The 24,897-nt window shown below is 38.8% G+C and overlaps 15 non-coding genes across 15 annotated transcripts; 3 read left to right on the forward strand and 12 right to left on the reverse strand.

The window, feature by feature from the left end:
- Nucleotides 1–1,312: 1,312 nt before the first annotated feature.
- trnav-aac (transfer RNA valine (anticodon AAC)) lies at nucleotides 1,313–1,385 on the reverse strand. The gene has a single exon. It is a non-coding gene; the product is annotated as a tRNA-Val (tRNA).
- Nucleotides 1,386–2,791: 1,406 nt separating this feature from the next.
- Nucleotides 2,792–2,864, reverse strand: trnaf-aaa (transfer RNA phenylalanine (anticodon AAA)). Its single transcript has one exon. It is a non-coding gene; the product is annotated as a tRNA-Phe (tRNA).
- Nucleotides 2,865–3,606: 742 nt separating this feature from the next.
- Nucleotides 3,607–3,679, reverse strand: trnaa-agc (transfer RNA alanine (anticodon AGC)). The gene has a single exon. It is a non-coding gene; the product is annotated as a tRNA-Ala (tRNA).
- Nucleotides 3,680–4,011: 332 nt separating this feature from the next.
- On the reverse strand, nucleotides 4,012–4,084 carry trnav-aac (transfer RNA valine (anticodon AAC)). Its single transcript has one exon. It is a non-coding gene; the product is annotated as a tRNA-Val (tRNA).
- Nucleotides 4,085–4,440: 356 nt separating this feature from the next.
- Nucleotides 4,441–4,513, reverse strand: trnav-uac (transfer RNA valine (anticodon UAC)). Its single transcript has one exon. It is a non-coding gene; the product is annotated as a tRNA-Val (tRNA).
- Nucleotides 4,514–7,814: 3,301 nt separating this feature from the next.
- Nucleotides 7,815–7,887, reverse strand: trnav-uac (transfer RNA valine (anticodon UAC)). Its single transcript has one exon. It is a non-coding gene; the product is annotated as a tRNA-Val (tRNA).
- Nucleotides 7,888–8,423: 536 nt separating this feature from the next.
- Nucleotides 8,424–8,496, reverse strand: trnav-aac (transfer RNA valine (anticodon AAC)). The gene has a single exon. It is a non-coding gene; the product is annotated as a tRNA-Val (tRNA).
- Nucleotides 8,497–9,902: 1,406 nt separating this feature from the next.
- On the reverse strand, nucleotides 9,903–9,975 carry trnaf-aaa (transfer RNA phenylalanine (anticodon AAA)). Its single transcript has one exon. It is a non-coding gene; the product is annotated as a tRNA-Phe (tRNA).
- A 1,182-nt stretch (nucleotides 9,976–11,157) lies between these two features.
- On the reverse strand, nucleotides 11,158–11,230 carry trnav-uac (transfer RNA valine (anticodon UAC)). The gene has a single exon. It is a non-coding gene; the product is annotated as a tRNA-Val (tRNA).
- A 562-nt stretch (nucleotides 11,231–11,792) lies between these two features.
- On the reverse strand, nucleotides 11,793–11,865 carry trnav-uac (transfer RNA valine (anticodon UAC)). The gene has a single exon. It is a non-coding gene; the product is annotated as a tRNA-Val (tRNA).
- A 562-nt stretch (nucleotides 11,866–12,427) lies between these two features.
- Nucleotides 12,428–12,500, reverse strand: trnav-uac (transfer RNA valine (anticodon UAC)). The gene has a single exon. It is a non-coding gene; the product is annotated as a tRNA-Val (tRNA).
- Nucleotides 12,501–20,414: 7,914 nt separating this feature from the next.
- Nucleotides 20,415–20,487, reverse strand: trnav-aac (transfer RNA valine (anticodon AAC)). Its single transcript has one exon. It is a non-coding gene; the product is annotated as a tRNA-Val (tRNA).
- A 2,446-nt stretch (nucleotides 20,488–22,933) lies between these two features.
- Nucleotides 22,934–23,006, forward strand: trnav-cac (transfer RNA valine (anticodon CAC)). The gene has a single exon. It is a non-coding gene; the product is annotated as a tRNA-Val (tRNA).
- A 134-nt stretch (nucleotides 23,007–23,140) lies between these two features.
- On the forward strand, nucleotides 23,141–23,213 carry trnav-aac (transfer RNA valine (anticodon AAC)). The gene has a single exon. It is a non-coding gene; the product is annotated as a tRNA-Val (tRNA).
- A 983-nt stretch (nucleotides 23,214–24,196) lies between these two features.
- trnav-aac (transfer RNA valine (anticodon AAC)) lies at nucleotides 24,197–24,269 on the forward strand. Its single transcript has one exon. It is a non-coding gene; the product is annotated as a tRNA-Val (tRNA).
- Nucleotides 24,270–24,897: the final 628 nt, after the last annotated feature.

The following is a 24,897-nucleotide window of genomic DNA, read 5'->3' on the forward strand; positions in this document are numbered from 1 at the left end:
CCCTCGACAGTGTTAAATTTAGTAGAATATGGCAAGGATTGCACATTGTCTGTAAACTTTACCTTGCAAAATCTCGTCCCATCTACAATGTCCGTTCCTGGCCACATCCTCCTCTTGATTGGCGTGGTCGCCTTCACATTCCAGCCTTTTAGTTTCTCTTCTATCTCCTCATCCGTAATGTATGCGGGCAAGTTCAAAAAGGACACCACCAGCTCATCGTTCCCTAATTCTTTAGCCATGATTTGACAGTTCTTTATCTTTAGCCCGTCTATTAGTCTTTCTTTTCCATTTACATGAGACATTGTTATTTCATACTTATTTCCGTCTTTCATTCGACATCCCAGTATTGCTCCGCAAACTTCCTTTATTCCTCTCAGCAATTCCATCGTTGTTATTTTCCCTTCTCCACTTATTTCCACGTTCACCGTCAGTTCCTTCTCATATGTTCTTTTTTTCAGTTCTTCGTTTAACATTCTGATTTCACTGTTGTCCTTTCTCGTCGTCGTTTGTATTCTTGATGTCGAAGCCATGTTGTCCGTCCGGTTATTTTAAGCAATATCCCCCAAACAGCTCACGCTGATGGGGGACAATAGCAAAAAAGTTTCACAGAAACTTCACTACAGTCACTCACAAACTTATAAACTTATAAAGCAAATAGACCTCCAAAAACAACGATATTCTCTCTCAAGCACTCAGACACCTGCTTCTCTTCCACTTCCTGAAACTCCAAAAAGGGGCGTGTAAAGCGAACGTGATAACCACTACACTACAGAAACTGCTGCTTGATTTTTCTGCGAGGAGTAAACTGAATTTTACAGATATTCATGGCACGTATTCGAATTTCCAAAATAAGGCATTAATGAATTTCTCTGTTACCACTATGATACATCTTGAATGTGTCAATGAGCATTGTTTCCGAACCAGGGACCTTTCGTGTGTGAAGCGAACGTGATAAATACTACACCACAGAAACTTCTGCTACAATTAGCTGCAAGGAGTAAACCGAATTTTAAAGATATTCATGGAACGTATTCGAATTTCCAAAATAAGGGATTAGTGAAATTCTCTGTGGTACTAATTGAATATGTTACTGAGTGTTGTTGCCGCCTGGTTTCAAACCAGGGACCTTTCGCGTGTGAAGCGAACGTGATAACCACTACAGTACAGAAACTGCTGCTACAATTAGCTGCAAGGAGTAAACCAAATTTTACAGATATTCATGGCACGTGTTCGAATTTCCAAAATACAGAATTTATGAAAATAACTATTCTCTGTTAAAAGTACAGTACCCACTGCACGTGACAAAGAGCACTGTTTCCGCCTGGTTTCGAACCGAGGACCTTTCGCGTGTTAAGCGAACGTGATAACCACTACACTACAGAAACTGCTGCTTGATTTTTCTGCAAGGAGTAAACCGAATTCTACAGATATTCATGGCACGTATTCGAATTTCCAAAATAAGGCATTAATGAAATTCTCTGTTACCGCAATAGTACTTCTTGAATGTGTGAATGAGCTTTGTTTCCGCCCGGTTTCGAACCAGGGACCTTTCGCATGTGAAGCAAACTTGATAACCACTACACTACAGAAACTGCTGCTACAATTATCTTGCAAGGAGTAAACCGAATTTTACTGATATACATGGCACGTGTTCAAATTTCCAAAAATTAGGTATTTATGAAAATAACTATTCTCTGTTAAAAGCAAAGTACCTATTGCACGTGTTAAAGAGCACTGTTTCCGCCCGGTTTCGATCCGAGGACCTTTCGCGTGTTAAGCAAACGTGAAAACCACTACACTACAGAAACTGCTTCTACAATTAGCTGCAAGGAGTAAACCGAATTTTACCGATATTCATGGCACGTATTCGAATTTCCAAAATAAGGCATTAACGAATTTCTCTGTTACCACTATGATACTTCTTGAATATGTCATTGAGCGTTGTTTCCGACCGGTTTCTAACCAAAGACTTTTCGCATGTGAAGCAAACGTGATAACCACTACACTACAGAACCTGCTGCTACATTTATCTACAAGGAGTAAACCGAATTTTACAGATATTCATGGCACGTATTCGAATTTCCAAAATACAGAAATTATGAAAATAACTATTCTCTGTTAAAAGTATAGTGCCTACTGCACGTGTCAAAGAGCACTGTTTCCACCCGGTTTTGATCCGAGGACTTTTCGCGTGTTAAGCGAACGTGATAACCACTACACTACAGAAACTGCTGCTACATTTAGCTACGAGGAGGAAACCGAATTTTACTGATATTCATGGCACGTATTGGAATTTCCAAAATACAGAATTTATGAAAATAACTATTCTCTGTTAAAAGTATAGTACCTACTGCACGTGTCAAAGAGCACTGTTTCCACCCGGTTTCGATCCGAGGACTTTTCGCGTGTTAAGTGAACGTGATAACCACTACACTACTGAAACTGCTGGTACAATTAGCTGCAAGGAGTAAACCGAATTTTACCGATATTCATGGCACGTATTCGAATTTCCAAAATAAGTCATTAATGAATTTCTCTGTTATCACTATGATACTTCTTGAATGTGTCTATTAGCGTTGTTTCCGCCGGGTTTTGAACCAGGGACTTTTCACGTGTGAAGCACACATGATAACCACTACACTACAGAAACTGCTGCTACAATTATCTGCAAGGAGTGAACCGAATTTTACAGATATTCATGGCACGCGTTCAAATACCAAAATTAGGCATTTATGAAAATAACTTTTCTCTGTTAAAAGTACAGTACCTTACTGGACGTGTCAAAGATCACTGTTTCCACCCGGTTTCGAACCGAGGACCTTTCGCGTTTTAAGCAAACGTGATAACCACTACACTACAGAAACTGCTAATACATTTTGCTACAAGGAGTAAACCAAATTTTACAGATATTCATGGCACGCGTTCAAATACCAAAATTAGGCATTTATGAAAATAACTATTCTCTGTTAAAACTACAGTGCCTACTGCACGTGTCAAAGAGAACAGTTTCCACCCGGTTTCGAACCGAGGACCTTTCGCATCCTCGGTTCGACGTGATAACCACTAGACTACAGAAACTGCTGCTACAATTAGCTGCAAGGAGTAAACCGAATTTTACCGATATTCATGGCACGTATTCGAATTTACAAAATAAGTCATTAATGAATTTCTCTGTTATCACTATGATACTTCTTGAACGTGTCTATTAGCGTTGTTTCCGCCGGGTTTCGAACCAGGGACCTTTCACGTGTGAAGCACACATGATAACCACTACGCTTCAGAAACTGCTGCTACGAACCAAGGAACTTTCGCATGTTAAGCGAACGTGATAACCACTACAGTACACAAACTGCTGCTTGATTTTTCTGCAAGGAGTAAACCGAATTTTACAGATATTCATGGCACGTATTCGAATTTCCAAAATAAGGCATTAATGAATTTCTCTGTTACCACTATGATACTTCTGGAATGTGTCAATGAGCATTGTTTCTGCTGGTTTCGAACCAGGGACCTTTCGTGTGTGAAACGAACGTGATAAACACTACACCAAAGAAACTACTGCTACAATTAGCTGCAAGGAGTAAACCGAATTTTAAAGATATTCACTGTTTCCGCCCGGTTTCGAAACGAGGACCTTTCGCATGCTAAGAGAACGTGATAACCACTACACTACAGAAACTGCTGCTTGATTTTTCTGCAACGAGTAAACTGAATTTTACAGATATTCATGGCACCTATTCGAATTTCCAAAATAAGGCATTAATGAAATTCTCTGTGGTACTAATTGAACGTGTCAATGAGCGTTGTTTCCGCCTAGTTTCGAACTTGGAACATTTCACATGTGAAGCGAACGTGATAACCACTACACCACAGAAACTAGTACTACAATTAGCTGCAAGGAGTAAACCGAATTCTAAAGATATTCATGGCAGGTATTCGAATTTCCAAAATATGTCACTAATGAAATTCTCTGTTACCATTACGGTACTTCTTGAATTTGTCAATGAGCATTGTTTCCGCCTGGTTTTGAACCAGGGACCTTTCGCGTGTTAAGCGAACGTGATAACCACTACACTACAGAAACTGCTTCTACAATTGTCATGGAAGGAGTAAACTGAATTTGACAGATATTCATGGCACGTATTTGAATTTCCAAAATACATAATTTATGAAAAAAACTATTCTCTGTTAAAAGTATAGTGCCTATTGCACGTGTCAAAGAGCACTGTTTCCGCCCTGTTTCGAACCGAGGACTTTTCGCGTGTTAAGCGAACTTGATAACCACTACACTACAGAAACTGCTGCTACATTTAGCTTTGAGGAGGAAACCGAATTTTACTGATATTCATGGCACGTATTCGAATTTCCAAAATACAGAATTTATGAAAATAACTTTTCTCTGTTAAAAGTACAGTACCTACTGCACGTGTCAAATAGCACTGTTTCCACCCGGTTTCGAACCGAGGACCTTTCGCTTGTAAAGCAAACGTGATAACCACTACACTACAGAAACTGCTGCTACAGTTTGCTACAAGGAGTAAACCGAATTTTACAGATATTCATGGCACGTATTCGAATTTTCAAAATAAGGCATCAATGAAATTCTCTGTTACCGCTATAGTACTTCTTGAATTTGTCAATGAGCGTTGTTTCCACGCGGTTTCGAACCAGGGACCTTTCGCGTGTTAAGCAAACGTGATAACCACTACACTACAGAAACTGCTGCTACAATTGTCTGCAAGGAGTAAACCGAATTTTACTGATATTCATGGCATGTGTTCAAATTTCCAAAATTAGTTATTATGAAAATAATTATTCTCTGTTAAAAGTATAGTACCTACTGCACGTGTTAAAGAGCACTGTTTCTGCCCGGTTTCAATCCGAGGACCTTTCGCGTGTAAAGCGAATGTGATAACCACTACAGTACAGAAACTGCTGGTACAATTAGCTGCAAGGAGTAAACCGAATTTTAAAGATATTCATGGCAGGTATTCGAATTTCCAAAATAAGGCACTAATGAAATTCTCTGTTACCACTACGGTACTTCTTGAATTTGTCAATGAGCGTTGTTTCCGCCTGGTTTCGAACCAGGGACCTTTCGCGTGTTAAGCTAACTTGATAACCACTACACTACAAAAACTGCTGCTACAGTTTGCTACAAGGAGTAAACCGAATTTTACAGATATTCATGGCACGTATTCGAATTTTCAAAATACAGAATTTATGAAAATAACTATTCTCTGTTAAAAGTACAGTACCTTACTGGACGTGTCAAAGAGCACTGTTTCCACCCTGTTTCGAACAGAGGACTTTTCGCGTGTTAAGCAAACGTGATAACCACTACACTACAGAAACTGCTGCTACAATTATCTGCAAGGAGTAAACCTAATTTTACAGATATTCATGGCACGCGTTCAAATTTCCAAAATAAGGCATTTATGAAAATAACTATTCTCTGTTAAAAGTAAAGTAACTACTGCACGTGTAAAAGAGCACTGTTTCCGCCCGGTTTCGAACCAAGGACTTTTCGGATGTGAAGCAAACGTGATAACAACTACACTACAGAAACTGCTGCTACATTTAGCTACAAGGAGTAAACCGAATTTTACAGAAATTCATGGCACGTATTCGAATTTCCAAAATACAGAATTGATGAAAATAACTATTCTCTGTTAAAAGTACAGTACCTACTGCACGTGTCAAAGAGCACTGTTTCCGCCCGGTTTCGAACCGAGGACCTTTCGCGTGTTAAGCAAACGTGATTACCACTACACTACAGAAACTACTGCTACAACTTGCTACAAGGAGTAAACCGAATTTTACAGATATACATGGCACGTATTCGAATTTCCAAAATAAGGCATTAATGAAATTCTCTGTTACCGCTATAGTACTTCTTGAATGTGTCAATGAGGTTTGTATCCGCCCGGTTTCGAAACAGGGACCTTTCGCGTGTGAAGCAAACGTGATAACCACTACACTACAGAAACTGCTGCTACAAGTATCTGCAAGGAGTAAACCGAATTCTACTGATATTCATGGCACGTGTTCAAATTTCCAAAATTAGGTATTTATGGAAATAATTATTCTCTGTTAAAAGTGTAGCACCTACTGCACGTGTTAAAGAGCACTGTTTCCACCCAGGTTCGAACCGAGGACATTTCGCATGTAAAGCGAACGTGATAACCACTAGACTACAGAAACTGCTGCTACAATTTGCTACAAGGAGTAAACCGAATTTTACAGATATTCATGGCAGGTATTCGAATTTCCAAAGTAATTCACTAATGAAATTCTCTGTTACCACTACGGTACTTCTTGAATTTGTCAATGAGCGTTGTTTCCGCCTGGTTTCGAACCAGGGACCTTTCGCGTGTGAAGCAAACGTGATAATTACTACACTACAGAAACTGCTTTTACATTTAGCTACAAGGAGTAAACCGAATTTTACAGATATTCATGGCACGTATTCGAATTTCCAAAATAAGGTATTAATGAATTTCTCTGTTACCGCTACAGTACTTCTTGAATGTGTAAATGACCATTGTTTCCGCACGGTTTCGAACCGAGGATATTTCGCATGTAAAGCGAACGTGATAATTACTACACTACAGAAACTGCTGCTACAATTATCTGCAATGAGTAAACCGAATTTTACAGATATTCATGGCACGTATTCGAATTTCCAAAATACAGAATATATGAAAATAACTTTTCTCTGTTAAAAGTAAAGTACCTACTGCACATGTCAAAGAGCACTGTTTCCACCCGGTTTCGAACCGAGGACCTTTGCGTGTTAAGCAAACGTGATAACCACTAGACTACAGAAACTGCTGCTACAATTAGCTGCAAGGAGTAAACCGAATTTTACAGATATTCATGGCACGAATTCGAATTTCCAAAATACAGCAGTAATGAAATTCTCTGTTACCGCAATAGTACTTCTTCAATGTGTCAATGAGCGTTGTTTCCACCCGGTTTCGAACAAGGGACCTTTCGCGTGTGAAGCTAACGTGATAACCACTACACTACAGAAACTGCTGCAACACTTATCTGCAAGGAGTAAACCGAATTTTACTGATATTCATGGCACGTGTTCAAATTTCCAAAATTAGGTATTTATGAAAATAACTATTCTCGGTTAAAAGTATAGTACCTACTGCACGTGTTAAAGAGCACTGTGTCCACCCAGGTTCGAACCGAGGACATTTCGCATGTAAAGCGAACGTGATAACCACTAGACTACAGAAACTGCTGCTACAATTAGCTACAAGGAGTAAACCGAATTTTAAAGATATTCATGGCAGGTATTCGAATTTCCAAAATAAGGCACTATTGAAATTCTCTGTTACCACTACGGTACTTCTTGAATTTGTCAATGAGCGTTGTTTCCGCCTGGTTTCGAACCAGGGACCTTTCGCGTGTGAAGCAAACGTGATAATTTCTACACTACAGAAACTGCTGTTACATTTTGCTACAAGGAGTAAACCGAATTTTACAGATATTCATGGCACGCGTTCAAATTTCCAAAATTAGGTATTTATGAAAAAAACTATTCTCTGTTAAAAGTATAGTACCTACTGCACATGTCAAAGAGCACTGTTTCCACCCGGTTTCAAACCGAGGACGTTTCGCATGTAAAGCGAACGTGATAACCACTACACTACAGAAACTGCTGCTGCAATTGTCTGCAAGCAGTAAACCGAATTTTACAGATATTCATGGCACGTGTTCAAATTTCCAAAATTAGGCATTTATGAAAATAACTATTCTCTATTGAAAGAACAATACCTACTGCACGTGTCAAAGAGCACTGTTTCGGCCCGGTTTCGAACGAAGGACCTTTCGCATGTAAAGCGAACGTGATAACCACTACACTACAGAAACTGCTGCTTGATTTTTCTGCGAGGAGTAAACTGAATTTTACAGATATTCATGGCACGTATTCGAATTTCCAAAATAAGGCATTAATGAATTTCTCTGTTACCACTATGATACATCTTGAATGTGTCAATGAGCATTGTTTCCGAACCAGGGACCTTTCGTGTGTGAAGCGAACGTGATAAATACTACACCACAGAAACTTCTGCTACAATTAGCTGCAAGGAGTAAACCGAATTTTAAAGATATTCATGGAACGTATTCGAATTTCCAAAATAAGGGATTAGTGAAATTCTCTGTGGTACTAATTGAATATGTTACTGAGTGTTGTTGCCGCCTGGTTTCAAACCAGGGACCTTTCGCGTGTGAAGCGAACGTGATAACCACTACAGTACAGAAACTGCTGCTACAATTAGCTGCAAGGAGTAAACCAAATTTTACAGATATTCATGGCACGTGTTCGAATTTCCAAAATACAGAATTTATGAAAATAACTATTCTCTGTTAAAAGTACAGTACCCACTGCACGTGACAAAGAGCACTGTTTCCGCCTGGTTTCGAACCGAGGACCTTTCGCGTGTTAAGCGAACGTGATAACCACTACACTACAGAAACTGCTGCTTGATTTTTCTGCAAGGAGTAAACCGAATTCTACAGATATTCATGGCACGTATTCGAATTTCCAAAATAAGGCATTAATGAAATTCTCTGTTACCGCAATAGTACTTCTTGAATGTGTGAATGAGCTTTGTTTCCGCCCGGTTTCGAACCAGGGACCTTTCGCATGTGAAGCAAACTTGATAACCACTACACTACAGAAACTGCTGCTACAATTATCTTGCAAGGAGTAAACCGAATTTTACTGATATACATGGCACGTGTTCAAATTTCCAAAAATTAGGTATTTATGAAAATAACTATTCTCTGTTAAAAGCAAAGTACCTATTGCACGTGTTAAAGAGCACTGTTTCCGCCCGGTTTCGATCCGAGGACCTTTCGCGTGTTAAGCAAACGTGAAAACCACTACACTACAGAAACTGCTTCTACAATTAGCTGCAAGGAGTAAACCGAATTTTACCGATATTCATGGCACGTATTCGAATTTCCAAAATAAGGCATTAACGAATTTCTCTGTTACCACTATGATACTTCTTGAATATGTCATTGAGCGTTGTTTCCGACCGGTTTCTAACCAAAGACTTTTCGCATGTGAAGCAAACGTGATAACCACTACACTACAGAACCTGCTGCTACATTTATCTACAAGGAGTAAACCGAATTTTACAGATATTCATGGCACGTATTCGAATTTCCAAAATACAGAAATTATGAAAATAACTATTCTCTGTTAAAAGTATAGTGCCTACTGCACGTGTCAAAGAGCACTGTTTCCACCCGGTTTTGATCCGAGGACTTTTCGCGTGTTAAGCGAACGTGATAACCACTACACTACAGAAACTGCTGCTACATTTAGCTACGAGGAGGAAACCGAATTTTACTGATATTCATGGCACGTATTGGAATTTCCAAAATACAGAATTTATGAAAATAACTATTCTCTGTTAAAAGTATAGTACCTACTGCACGTGTCAAAGAGCACTGTTTCCACCCGGTTTCGATCCGAGGACTTTTCGCGTGTTAAGTGAACGTGATAACCACTACACTACTGAAACTGCTGGTACAATTAGCTGCAAGGAGTAAACCGAATTTTACCGATATTTATGGCACGTATTCGAATTTCCAAAATAAGTCATTAATGAATTTCTCTGTTATCACTATGATACTTCTTGAATGTGTCTATTAGCGTTGTTTCCGCCGGGTTTTGAACCAGGGACTTTTCACGTGTGAAGCACACATGATAACCACTACACTACAGAAACTGCTGCTACAATTATCTGCAAGGAGTGAACCGAATTTTACAGATATTCATGGCACGCGTTCAAATACCAAAATTAGGCATTTATGAAAATAACTTTTCTCTGTTAAAAGTACAGTACCTTACTGGACGTGTCAAAGATCACTGTTTCCACCCGGTTTCGAACCGAGGACCTTTCGCGTTTTAAGCAAACGTGATAACCACTACAGTACAGAAACTGCTAATACATTTTGCTACAAGGAGTAAACCAAATTTTACAGATATTCATGGCACGCGTTCAAATACCAAAATTAGGCATTTATGAAAATAACTATTCTCTGTTAAAACTACAGTGCCTACTGCACGTGTCAAAGAGAACAGTTTCCACCCGGTTTCGAACCGAGGACCTTTCGCATCCTCGGTTCGACGTGATAACCACTAGACTACAGAAACTGCTGCTACAATTAGCTGCAAGGAGTAAACCGAATTTTACCGATATTCATGGCACGTATTCGAATTTACAAAATAAGTCATTAATGAATTTCTCTGTTATCACTATGATACTTCTTGAACGTGTCTATTAGCGTTGTTTCCGCCGGGTTTCGAACCAGGGACCTTTCACGTGTGAAGCACACATGATAACCACTACGCTTCAGAAACTGCTGCTACAATTATCTGCAAGGAGTGAACCAAATTTTACAGATATTCATGGCACGCGTTCAAATTTCCAAAATTAGGCATTTATGAAAAGAACTATTCTCTGTTAAAAGTACGGTACCTACTGCACGTGTCAAATAGCACTGTTTCCACCCGGTGTCGAACCGAGAACCTTTCGCGTGTAAAGCAAACTTGATAACCACTACGGTACAGAAACTGCTGCTTGATGATTCTGCAAGGAGTAAACCGAATTTTACAGATATTCATGGCATGTATTCGAATTTCCAAAATAAGGCAGTAATGAAATTCTCTGTTACCGCTATAGTACTTCTTGAATGTGTCAATGAGCGTTGTTTCCACACGGTTTCAAACCAGGGACCTTTCTCGTGTGACGCCAACGTGATAACCACTACACCACAGAAACTACTGCTACAATTAGCTGCAAGGAGTAAACCGAATTTTAATGATATTCATGGAACGTATTCGAATTTCCAAAATAAGGGATTCATGAAATTCTCTGTGGTACTAATTGAATGTGTCAATGAGCGTTGTTTCCAACCGGTTTCGAACCAGGGACCTTTCGTGTGTGAAGCTAACGTGATAACAACTACACTACAGAAACTGCTGCTAGAATTAGCTGCAAGGAGTAAAGCAGAATTTTACAGATATTCATGGCACGTATTCGAATTTCCAAAATTAGGCATTTATGAAAATAACTATTCTCTATTAAAAGAACAGTACCTACTGAGCGTGTCAAAGAGCACTGTTTACGCCCGGTTTCGAACCAAGGACCTTTCGCTTGTAAAGCGAACGTGATAACCACTACACTACAGAAACTGCTGCTTGTTTTTTCTGCAAGGAGTAAACCGAATTTTACAGATATTCATCGCACGTATTCGAATTTCCAAAATAAGGCATTAACGAATTTCTCTGTTACCACTATGATACTTCTTGAATGTGTCATTGAGCGTTGTTTCCGACCGGTTTCGAACCAAGGACTTTTCGCATGTGAAGCAAGCATGATAACCACTACACTACAGAAACTGCTGCTACATTTATCTACAAGGAGTAAACCGAATTTTACAGATATTCATGGCACGTATTTGAATTTCCAAAATACAGAATTTATGAAAATAACTTTTCTCTGTTAAAAGTATAGTGCCTACTGCACGTGTCAAAGAGCACTGTTTCCGCCCGGTTTCAAACCGAGGACTTTTCTCGTGTTAAGTGAACGTGATAACCACTACACTACAGAAACTGCTGCTACATTTAGCTACGAGGAGGAAACCGAATTTTACTGATATTCATGGCACGTATTCGAATTTCCAAAATACAGAATTTATGAAAATAACTTTTCTCTGTTAAAAGTACAGTACCTACTGCACGTGTCAAATAGCACTGTTTCCACACGGTTTCAAACCGAGGACCTTTCGCTTGTAAAGCGAACGTGATAACCACTACACTACAGAAACTGCTGCTTGTTTTTTCTGCAAGGAGTAAACCGAATTTTACAGATATTCATGGCACGTATTCGAATTTCCAAAATTAGGCATTAATGAAAATCTCTGTTACCGCTATAGTACTTCTTGAATGTGTCAATGCTCTTTGTTTCCGCCCGGTTTCGAACCAGGGACCTTTTGCGTGTGAAGCAAACGTAAAAACCACTACACTACAGAAACTGCTGGTACAATTATCTGCAAGGAGTAAACCGAATTTTATAGATATTCATTGCACATATTCGAATTTCCAAAATACAGAATTTATGAAAATAACTTTTCTCTGTTAAAAGTATAGTGCCTACTGCACGTGTCAAAGAGCACTGTTTCAGCCCGCTTTCGAACCGAGGACTTTTCGCGTGTTAAGCGAACGTGATAACCACTACACTACAGAAACTGCTGCTACATTTAGCTACGAGGAGGAAACCGAATTTTACTGATATTCATGGCACGTCTTCGAATTTCCAAAATACAGAATTTATGGAAATAACTTTTCTCTGTTAAAAGTACAGTACCTACTGCACGTGTCAAAGAGCACTGTTTCCACCCGGTTTCGAACCGAGGACCTTTCGCTTGTAAAGCGAACGAGATAACCACTACACTACAGAAACTGCTGCTTGTTTTTTCTGCAAGGAGTAAACCGAATTTTACAGATATTCATGGCACGTATTCGAATTTCCAAAATAAGGCATTAACGAATTTCTCTGTTACCACTATGATACTTCTTGAATGTGTCATTGAGGGTTGTTTCCGAACCAAAGACTTTTCGCATGTGAAGCAAACGTGATAACCACTACACTACAGAAACTGCTGCTACATTTATCTACAAGGAGTAAACCGAATTTTACAGATATTCATGGCACGTATTCGAATTTCCAAAATACAGAATTTATGAAAATAACTATTCTCTGTTAAAAGTATAGTGCCTACTGCACGTGTCAAAGAGCACTGTTTCGGCCCGGTTTCGAACCGAGGACTTTTCGCGTGTTAAGCGAACGTGATAACCACTACACTACAGAAACTGCTGCTACATATAGCTACGAGGAGGAAACCGAATTTTACTGATATTCATGGCACGTACTGGAATTTCCAAAATACAGAATTTATGAAAATAACTATTCTCTGTTAAAAGCGCAGTACCTACTGCACATGTCAAAGAGCACTGTTCCCACCCGGTTTCGAACCGAGGACCTTTCGCGTCCTCGACGTGAAAACCACTACACTACAGAAACTGCTGCTACATTTTGCTAAAAGGAGTAAACCTAATTTTACAGATATTCATGGCACGTATTCGAATTTCCAAAATAAGGCATTAATGAAATTTTCTGTTACCGCTATAGTACTTCTTGAATGTGTCAATGCTCGTTGTTCCCGCCCGGTTTCGAACCAGGGACCTTTCGCGTGTGAAGCAAGCGTGATAACCACTACACTACAGAAACTGCTGGTACAATTATCTGCAAGGAGTAAACCAAATTTTATAGATATTCATGGCACATATTCGAATTTCCAAAATACAGAATTTATGAAAATAACCATTCTCTGTTAAAAGTACAGTACCTACTGCACATGTCAAAGAGCACTGTTCCCACCCGGTTTCGAACCGAGGACCTTTCGCGTCCTCGGTTCGACATGATAACCACTAGACTACAGAAACTGCTGCTACAATTATCTCCAAGGAGTAAACCGAATTTTAAAGATATTCATGGAATATATTCGAATTTCCAAAATAAGGGATTCATGAAATTCTCTGTGGTACTAATTGAATGTGTCAATGAGGATTGTTTCCGCCCTGTTTCGAACCAGGGACCTTTCGCGTGTGAAGCAAACGTGATAACCACTGCACTACAGAAACTGCTGCTTGATTTTTCTGCAAGGAGTAAACTGAAATTTACAGATATTCATGGCACGTATTCGAATTTCCAAAATACAGAATTTATGAAAATAACTATTCTATGTTAAAAGTATAGTGCCTACTGCACGTGTCAAAGAGCACTGTTGCCGCCCGGTTTCGAACAGAGGACTTTTTGCGTGTTAAGCGAACATGATAACCACTACACTACAGAAACTGCTGCTACATTTAGCTACGAGGAGGAAACCGAATTATACTGATATTCATGGCACGTATTCGAATTTCCAAAATAAGGCATTAATGAAATTCTCTGTTACCGCTATAGTACTTCTTGAATGTGTCAATGCTCGTTGTTTCCGCCCGGTTTCGAACCAGGGACCTTTCGCGTGTGAAGCAAAAGTGATAACCACTACACTACAGAAACTGCTGGTACAATTATCTGCAAGGAGTAAACCGAATTTTATAGATATTCATGGCACATATTCGAATTTCCAAAATACAGAATTTATGAAAATAACTTTTCTCTGTTAAAAGTACAGTACCTACTGCAAGTGTCAAATAGCACTGTTTCCGCCCGGTTTCGAACCGAGGACCTTTCGCGTCCTGGGTTCGATGTGATTTTTTTTTTTTTTTTTTTTTTTTTTTTATTATCAAAAATGTTTGTTTACAATATTTACAGTACAATCTACTGTTTACAGTACAATCCACAGAGAACAATACAGAAGACACTAGACTAACAGAAGCTGGTGAACAATTCACCCCCTATCAAATTCAAGGGACCCAATGAAAAACAAAGTAAATATCAAAACAGTGCTTTCAAAAATTGTAAGTGATACCTCCACTCTCCTCTCGTGAAATTAACCCACTCCCTTCAACAAAAGATTCATCAAAATGTTCCATCCCATAATTAAACAACATATCTATGTGTTTACTGAACAGTGCTATAAAGATACTCCACACCTGAACCCTCTTTCTGTCAAAAGAAACATAATTCCTCCTACAAAAAATAGCATACCTCACAAAACTCAAAACCATATTCAACAAACACACATTAACACCCTCACATTTACCAGACACTCCAAATAACAAAAGTTCCTCCCACGCATACTTTTTCACGAAATCTCCCCCCCAGTTTCTACATAACATTTCCTTAACTTTACAAAAAAAATATTTTAAATCCTCACATTCTATAAACAAATGCATTAGAGTTTCCGGGAAACGTCCACATACATCGCATTCTCTTTCTATCTCACCATTAATTTGCTTTAACACCACCTTTGTAAATATTCTATTATGTCTTAATTTGAAATCATTATTTTCACACTCCTTACTATTATATTTTACATTTAAATTTTCCCATATCTTTTTTTCATCTAATTCCGGAAAAACTACTTTCCAAAATTTCTCAGCAGCCGGCCTTCTACACACTTTTCCTACCATTATTCTATACAATCTTTTCACTGGTATACTAGATAAATGTACTTTCTTCTTACTGCTACCAATGAACAAATTAGGAAATACAAATAAATCTTCTCTTTCAACTTCACTATTTATTAAATCAACCCATTCTCTTGGTATACTATTCTTTATCTTGTTATACATATTATTCACTGTTCCCCTTCCCACCTCTTCATCCCATTCATTGATTATGTCAAAAATAGCTTCCCCAGGTAAAAACCCTGGAATTACCTCATATGTATAATCTTTTATTTGCCGTAGACCTGCACTCATAAATACTTTATTATACAAAACTTTTTCTTTGTTCTTGATTTTCTCATTCAGAAATATAGGTTGATTCATAATCAGGTCAATATGTCCACATTCATAATATACATTTGGCAACAACTCTGCCCATGCATTTAGCACCTCTTTATAAAAATCTGGTACCTTTTCAAACATTGCCCTTTTAAGCCCCATCAATAAACCATTATCCTCACAACCACCACTCTCCTCTAAGTAGACTTTAAAGAAGTGTTTCCAGCCATAATCTTCACTGTCATACAAATATTTCTTTACTGTTTTTATCCTAATAGCTTTTCTTTTGACATCTAAATCTACAAGTTTTAAACCTCCATCCACATAGTCAGCAATCAATGTTTTCTGAGCTATTCTCACTCCTTTACCATCCCATATAAAATTTGACACCACATTATTCAATTCATTTAGGACCCACTCCGGCATGTCCAGGACTCCCAAAACATACACAAATTTGGATAATACCAAAGCATTTGCAACAATTACTTTCCCTTGTAACTTAAGTTTTCTATTTTTCCAGAAATTCAACGTTAGCTTGACTTTATTAAGGATCCCAGTCCAAGTTATATCTTTTGCCTCTTTCTCCTTTACACCAATGTTTACTCCCAGCACTTTAATAAAATCCTTTGCGCTCTTGAATGGAATCTCACACCCTTTTACATTGATATCCCCAACAAACATTATTTCAGTCTTCTCTATATTAACTTTAGCACCCGATGCCTTGCCATATATATCTATGATTTCCATAATGCTTCCAATACTTTCTATATCCTTCACAGTACAAGTAGTGTCATCAGCGTACTGATGTACAACACTGACACCACCACCTGGGATTCCAACACCCCTTACTTCTTTATTACTATTTATCAATGTAGCTAACGGTTCTGTAGAAACACTGTACAGCAGAGCTGACAAAGGACAGCCCTGCCTTACTGACCTCTCCACAGGGAAAGTATCTGTTAACACTCCGTTACATTTCACACAACTTTTAGCCCCACTATACAACAGGTTGATCCAAGATACAAACTTTGGCCCAAACCCAAACCTCTCCATAGTTTGTAATAAAAAGCTGTGCTCCACTCTATCAAAAGCTTTGTTAAAATCCAAACTTAAAACTATACCACCTTCATTTTTCATTTGATTAACAACATCCCTAATTGTACAAATTACATCTGCAATATCTCTTCCAGGTATGCCGTAGGCTTGTGTTGATTCAATAATACTCCCAATCACCTTTTTCATCCTATTCGCTAACACTTTAGTCAGTATCTTATAGTCCGAATTTAGAAGGCTAATAGGCCTATAATTTTCTAACTTTAATCTACTGCCCCTATTTTTGAATAAGATCGTTAACATTCCAGTTGACATAGACTCAGGGATTTCCTTATTCTCTTCCATATAATGAAACACCCTCACTAAAATGGGTGCCAAAATATCTACAAAGACTTTATAGAACTCATTTGTTAAACCGTCCAAACCCGGACTTTTATTACCTTGCGTGCTAACAATTGCTTCCTTGATTTCCATAATCGAAATCTCTTCATCACACATCATTCTCTCTGCCTGCGATACTTTGGCACTAATTGTATCCAACACTTTTACAACACACACTTTCTCTACATCATTCTTTTTGTAAAGATTTCTGTAAAAGTTTTCAACTGTCTCTAAGATCCCAACAAAATCGTTTACCTTTACACCTCTTTCATCTTCCAACTCTACAATGTAACTCTTAGTTTGTTTTCTTTTTTCCAGACCCAAAAAAAAGGATGTACATTTCTCTCCCTCCAAAGCGTACTGTGCCCTGCTCCTAACAATAGCACCCAAACATTTCTTTTTTTCATAACTACCCAGCTCTGCATGGATTTTCAAATAATTCACAACATCATAGTCTGGATCCGTATCAGCCTTTTCAAGTTCATGCAACATCCTATTCCTAAGCATTATTTCTTTCTGCTTATCTAACCGGTTATGATTTTTTGCGTACCTAATACTCCTATTTTTTACTTTTGCTTTCACTTCCTCCCACCATAAACACACATTCTCTTTTAACAGTACATTAGACATTTCATCATTAATACATTCAACAATTTCATTTCTATATTCTTCTTCCTTTAACAGACTGGCATTTAAACACCATACACCTCCCCCTCTCCTCTCCACACCAAAACCCATTTCAAATGACATTACTGCATGATCACTATATGCTGTAAAGGTATATGACACCTTCTTAACATTCTGCACCAATTCTTGTTTTGCTAGACATAAATCAATTCTGCTTTGTTTTAATTCCTTTAGAACCACCTGCCTTCTAGAGAATACTCTTCTGTTTGGATTTTCAGCCCTCCATATATCTACTAGATTCTCCTCATTCATAAGTTTCCATAATGCATTTCTAGAAGAGTCATATCTGAATTTAGCACAACTAGAGGCATCCATTCTACTACACCTCACATTAAAATCTCCTATCAGTATACAGTTTTCTGAGCACAGTGTTTTTAATTTGTGAAACATTTCTCTCCTTTCAGATTCAATATTTGAAGCATAAACATTAATTAAACGAAAAACTACATTTTGAACTTCAAATTCAATCACAATAAGTCTACCATCATTGTCAGCATATATTTGTTTTACATTCTGCACCACATCATTTTTTATCAAAATAGCCACACCACATGTTTTATCTCCTCCATGACTACAAAAAATTAAATCAGACCATTTACTCTTAATCTCCTGCATTTTGGATTCTGTCCAATTGGTCTCTTGAAAACACAACATGTCTGCCTTAACAGACACTAATACCTGCTCAAATTTTCTCATGTTTCTCAAACTGTTACCGTTTAGGGATGCGACTGTAATCATTATTAATGTTTGCAGAAGTATAATCAGAGTCAAACAAGTCCTTTCAAATCCTACTTTTTCTTTTTTCCAAATCCCATCATCTCCCTGGTTTTCGACAATGACCTCTTATTTTTTACAAACAACTGAAGATCCTCACCATCTATTTCATCATCCGTCTCTTTATTTGGATTTTTGGGGGGAGCGGCTGTGAAGCCTTTTGAAAAGTGCGCTTTAACAGTGCCCGTGACTTCAGTGGACCCAACCCACTCTTTGGTGTAATTCTCACACAGGCTTAAAGCTGGCTCAGGCACCTGAGAAGCACCTTGCACCATCTCCACCTGTGTATGTATTTCACCCATCATGTGCTGCTGTTCCACCTTGTCAGCAGCAGAGACTAAAACCCCGTCTCGTGCTTTGCCATAAGACATTACAGGCTCTTCAAGCTTATCTGCCATTGTCTCTGGAGTCACACTCTCCATGTCACTCTCATCCTCTCTCTCCATCGGCACACTCCCCTCCCCTTCCTCAGACGTGAGGTCCATTGTTTGCAAAAGTAAGTGATCTTCTCCCTTATTACAGCTACATCTAACTTTGGGTCTGTCACACATTTTGCACACATTTCCTATGTTCCGACATTCTCTGGCATAATGCCCTTGTTCACTACATTTGTGGCATGTGAATTCCGGACATTCCTTTAGTATGTGCCCCGGCTGAATACATAATCTACATACCTTCACTTGATTGTCGTGGATTACACGAAAATATTCAAATCCCTCGACAGTGTTAAATTTAGTAGAATATGGCAAGGATTGCACATTGTCTGTAAACTTTACCTTGCAAAATCTCGTCCCATCTACAATGTCCGTTCCTGGCCACATCCTCCTCTTGATTGGCGTGGTCGCCTTCACATTCCAGCCTTTTAGTTTCTCTTCTATCTCCTCATCCGTAATGTATGCGGGCAAGTTCAAAAAGGACACCACCAGCTCATCGTTCCCTAATTCTTTAGCCATGATTTGACAGTTCTTTATCTTTAGCCCGTCTATTAGTCTTTCTTTTCCATTTACATGAGACATTGTTATTTCATACTTATTTCCGTCTTTCATTCGACATCCCAGTATTGCTCCGCAAACTTCCTTTATTCCTCTCAGCAATTCCATCGTTGTTATTTTCCCTTCTCCACTTATTTCCACGTTCACCGTCAGTTCCTTCTCATATGTTCTTTTTTTCAGTTCTTCGTTTAACATTCTGATTTCACTGTTGTCCTTTCTCGTCGTCGTTTGTATTCTTGATGTCGAAGCCATGTTGTCCGTCCGGTTATTTTAAGCAATATCCCCCAAACAGCTCACGCTGATGGGGGACAATAGCAAAAAAGTTTCACAGAAACTTCACTACAGTCACTCACAAACTTATAAACTTATAAAGCAAATAGACCTCCAAAAACAACGATATTCTCTCTCAAGCACTCAGACACCTGCTTCTCTTCCACTTCCTGAAACTCCAAAAAGGGGCGTGTAAAGCGAACGTGATAACCACTACACTACAGAAACTGCTGCTTGATTTTTCTGCGAGGAGTAAACTGAATTTTACAGATATTCATGGCACGTATTCGAATTTCCAAAATAAGGCATTAATGAATTTCTCTGTTACCACTATGATACATCTTGAATGTGTCAATGAGCATTGTTTCCGAACCAGGGACCTTTCGTGTGTGAAGCGAACGTGATAAATACTACACCACAGAAACTTCTGCTACAATTAGCTGCAAGGAGTAAACCGAATTTTAAAGATATTCATGGAACGTATTCGAATTTCCAAAATAAGGGATTAGTGAAATTCTCTGTGGTACTAATTGAATATGTTACTGAGTGTTGTTGCCGCCTGGTTTCAAACCAGGGACCTTTCGCGTGTGAAGCGAACGTGATAACCACTACAGTACAGAAACTGCTGCTACAATTAGCTGCAAGGAGTAAACCAAATTTTACAGATATTCATGGCACGTGTTCGAATTTCCAAAATACAGAATTTATGAAAATAACTATTCTCTGTTAAAAGTACAGTACCCACTGCACGTGACAAAGAGCACTGTTTCCGCCTGGTTTCGAACCGAGGACCTTTCGCGTGTTAAGCGAACGTGATAACCACTACACTACAGAAACTGCTGCTTGATTTTTCTGCAAGGAGTAAACCGAATTCTACAGATATTCATGGCACGTATTCGAATTTCCAAAATAAGGCATTAATGAAATTCTCTGTTACCGCAATAGTACTTCTTGAATGTGTGAATGAGCTTTGTTTCCGCCCGGTTTCGAACCAGGGACATTTCGCATGTGAAGCAAACTTGATAACCACTACACTACAGAAACTGCTGCTACAATTATCTTGCAAGGAGTAAACCGAATTTTACTGATATACATGGCACGTGTTCAAATTTCCAAAAATTAGGTATTTATGAAAATAACTATTCTCTGTTAAAAGCAAAGTACCTATTGCACGTGTTAAAGAGCACTGTTTCTGCCCGGTTTCGATCCGAGGACCTTTCGCGTGTTAAGCGAACGTGATAACCACTACACTACAGAAAATGCTTCTACAATTAGCTGCAAGGAGTAAACCGAATTTTACCGATATTCATGGCACGTATTCGAATTTCCAAAATAAGGCATTAACGAATTTCTCTGTTACCACTATGATACTTCTTGAATGTGTCATTGAGCGTTGTTTCCGACCGGTTTCGAACCAAAGACTTTTCGCATGTGAAGCAAACGTGATAACCACTACACTACAGAAACTGCTGCTACATGTATCTACAAGGAGTAAACCGAATTTTACAGATATTCATGGCACGTATTCGAATTTCCAAAATACAGAATTTATGAAAATAACTATTCTATGTTAAAAGTATAGTGCCTACTGCACGTGTCAAAGAGCACTGTTGCCGCCCGGTTTCGAACAGAGGACTTTTTGCGTGTTAAGCGAACATGATAACCACTACACTACAGAAACTGCTGCTACATTTAGCTACGAGGAGGAAACCGAATTATACTGATATTCATGGCACGTATTCGAATTTCCAAAATAAGGCATTAATGAAATTCTCTGTTACCGCTATAGTACTTCTTGAATGTGTCAATGCTCGTTGTTTCCGCCCGGTTTCGAACCAGGGACCTTTCGCGTGTGAAGCAAAAGTGATAACCACTACACTACAGAAACTGCTGGTACAATTATCTGCAAGGAGTAAACCGAATTTTATAGATATTCATGGCACATATTCGAATTTCCAAAATACAGAATTTATGAAAATAACTTTTCTCTGTTAAAAGTACAGTACCTACTGCAAGTGTCAAATAGCACTGTTTCCGCCCGGTTTCGAACCGAGGACCTTTCGCGTCCTGGGTTCGATGTGATAACCACAAGACTACAGAAACTGCTGCTACAATCAGCTGCAAGGAGTAAACCGAATTTTACCGATATTCATGGCATGTATTCGAATTTCCAAAATAACTCATTAATGAATTTCTCTGTTATCACTATGATACTTCTTGAATGTGTCAATTAGCGTTTTTTCCGCCGGATTTCGAACAAGGGACTTTTCACGTGTGAAGCACACGTGATAACCACTACACTACAGAAACTGCTGCTACAATTATCTGCAAGGAATAAACCGAATTTTACAGATATTCATGGCACGCGTTCAAATTTCCAAAATTAGGCATTTATGAAAATAACTATTCTCTGTTAAAAGTACAATACCTACTGCACGTGTCAAATAGCACTGTTTCCACACGGTTTCCTACCGAGGACCTTTCGCGTGTAAAGCAAACGTGATAACCACTACACTACAGAAACTGCTGCTTGATTTTTCTGCAAGGAGTAAACCGAATTTTACAGATATTCATGGCACGTATTCGAATTTCCAAAATAAGGCAGTAATGAAATTCTCTGTTACCACTCTAGTACTTCTTCAATGTGTCAATGAGCGTTGTTTCCGCCCGGTTTCGAACCAGGGACCTTTCGCTTTACACGCGAAAGGTCCTCGGATCGAAACCGGGCGGAAACAGTGCTCTTTAACACGTGCAGTAGGTACTTTACTTTTAACAGAGAATAGTTATTTTCATAAATACCTAATTTTGGAAATTTGAACACGTGCCATGTATATCAGTAAAATTCGGTTTACTCCTTGCAAGATAATTGTAGCAGCAGTTTCTGTAGTGTAGTGGTTATCACGTTTGCTTCACACGCGAAACCGGGCGGAAACAACGCTCATTGACACGTTCAAGAAGTACTATAGCGGTAACAGAGAATTTCATTAATGCCTTATTTTGGAAATTCGAATACGTGCCATGAATATCGGTAAAATTCGGTTTACTCCTTGCAGCTAATTGTAGAAACAGTTTCTGTAGTGTAGTGGTTATCACGTTCGCTTAACACGCGAAAGATCCTCGGATCGAAACCGGCCGGAAACAGTGCTCTTTAACACGTGCAGTAGGTGCTTTACTTTTAACAGAGAATAGTTATTTTCATAAATACCTAATTTTGGAATTTTGAACACGTGCCATGTATATCAGTAAAATTCGGTTTACTCCTTGCAAGATAATCGTAGCAGCAGTTTCTGTAGTGTAGTGGTTATCACGTTTGCTTCACATGCGAAAGGTCCCTGGTTCGAAACCGGGCGGAAACAATGCTCATTGACATATTCAAGAAGTACTATAGCGGTAACAGAGAATATCATTAATGACTTATTTTGGAAATTCGAATACGTGCCATGAATATCTGTAAAATTCGGTTTACTCCTTGTAGCAAAACGTAGCTGCAGTTTCTGTAGTGTAGTGGTTATCACGTTTGCTTAACACGCGAAAGGTCCTCGGTTCGAAACCGAGTGGAAACAGTGCTCTTTGACACGTGCAGTAGGCACAATACTTTTAACAGAGAATAGTTGTTTTCATAAATTCTGTATTTTGGAAATTTGAATACGTGCCATGAATATCTGTAAAATTCGGTTTACTCCTTGTAGATAAATGTAGCAGCAGTTTCTGTAGTATAGTGGTTATCACGTTTGCTTCACATGCGAGAAGTCTTTGGTTCGAAACCGGTCGGAAACAACGCTCAATGACACATTCAAGAAGTATCATAGTGGTAACAGAGAAATTCGTTCATGCCTTATTTTGGAAATTCTAATACGTGCCATGAATATCGGTAAAATTCGGTTTACTCCTTGCAGCTAATTGTAGAATCAGTTTCTGTAGTGTAGTGGTTATCACTTTAGCTTAACACGCGAAAGATCCTCGGATCGAAACCGGCCGGAAACAGTGCTCTTTAACACGTGCAGTAGGTGCTTTACTTTTAACAGAGAATAGTTATTTTCATAAATACCTAATTTTGGAAATTTGAACACGTGCCATGTATATCAGTAAAATTCGGTTTACTCCTTGCAGCTAATTGTAGCAGTAGTTTCTGTGGTGTAGTGTTTATCACGTTCGCTTCACACGTGAAAAGTCCCTGGTTCGAAGCCGGGCGGAAACAAAGCTCATTGACACATTCATGAAGTACGATAGCGGTAACAGAGAATTTCATTAATGCCTTATTTTGGAAATTCGAATACGGGCCATGTATATCTGTAAAATTCGGTTTACTCCTTGTGGCAAAATGTAGCAGCAGTTTCTGTAGTGTAGTGGTTATCACGTTTGCTTAACACGCGAAAGGTCCTCTGTTCGAAACCGGGTGGAAACAGTGCTATTTGACACGTGCAGTAGGTACTGTACTTTTAACAGAGAAAAGTTATTTTCATAAATTCTGTATTTTGGAAATTCCAATCCGTGCCATGAAAATCAGTAAAATTCGGTTTCCTCCTGGTAGCTAAATGTAGCAGCAGTTTCTGTAGTGTAGTGGTTATCACGTTCGCTTAACACGCGAAAGGTCCTCGGTTCGAGACCGGGCGGAAACAGTGCTCTTTGACACGTGCAATAGGCACTATACTTTTAACAGAGAATAGTTATTTTCATAAATTCTGTATTTTGGAAATTCGAATACGTGCCATGAATTTCTGTAAAATTCGGTTTACTCCTTGTAGATAATTGTAGCAGCAGTTTCTGTAGTGTAGTGGTTATCACGTTCGCTTCACATGCGAAAAGTCTTTGGTTCAAAACCGGGTGGAAACAATGCTCATTGACACATTCAAGAAGTACTATAGCGGTAACAGAGAATTTCATTGATGCCTTATTTTGGAAATTCGAATACGTGCCATGAATATCTGTAAAATTCGGTTTACTCCTTGTAGCAAAATCAAGCAGCAGTTTCTGTAGTGTAGTGGTTATCACGTTCGCTTCACACGCCCCTTTTTGGAGTTTCAGAAGTGGAAGAGAAGCAGGTGTCTGAGTGCTTGAGAGAGAATATCGTTGTTTTTGGAGGTCTATTTGCTGTATAAGTTTGAAAGTTTGTGAGTGACTGTAGTGAAGTTTCTGTGAAACTTTTTTGCTATTGTCCCCCATCAGCGTGAGCTGTTTGGGGGATATTGCTTAAAATAACCGGACAGACAGCATGGCTTCGACATCAGAATACAAACGACGACGAGA

Source organism: Salmo trutta, chromosome 17, assembly GCF_901001165.1.
Source record: "Salmo trutta chromosome 17, fSalTru1.1, whole genome shotgun sequence".
Lineage (NCBI taxonomy): Eukaryota > Metazoa > Chordata > Actinopteri > Salmoniformes > Salmonidae > Salmo > Salmo trutta.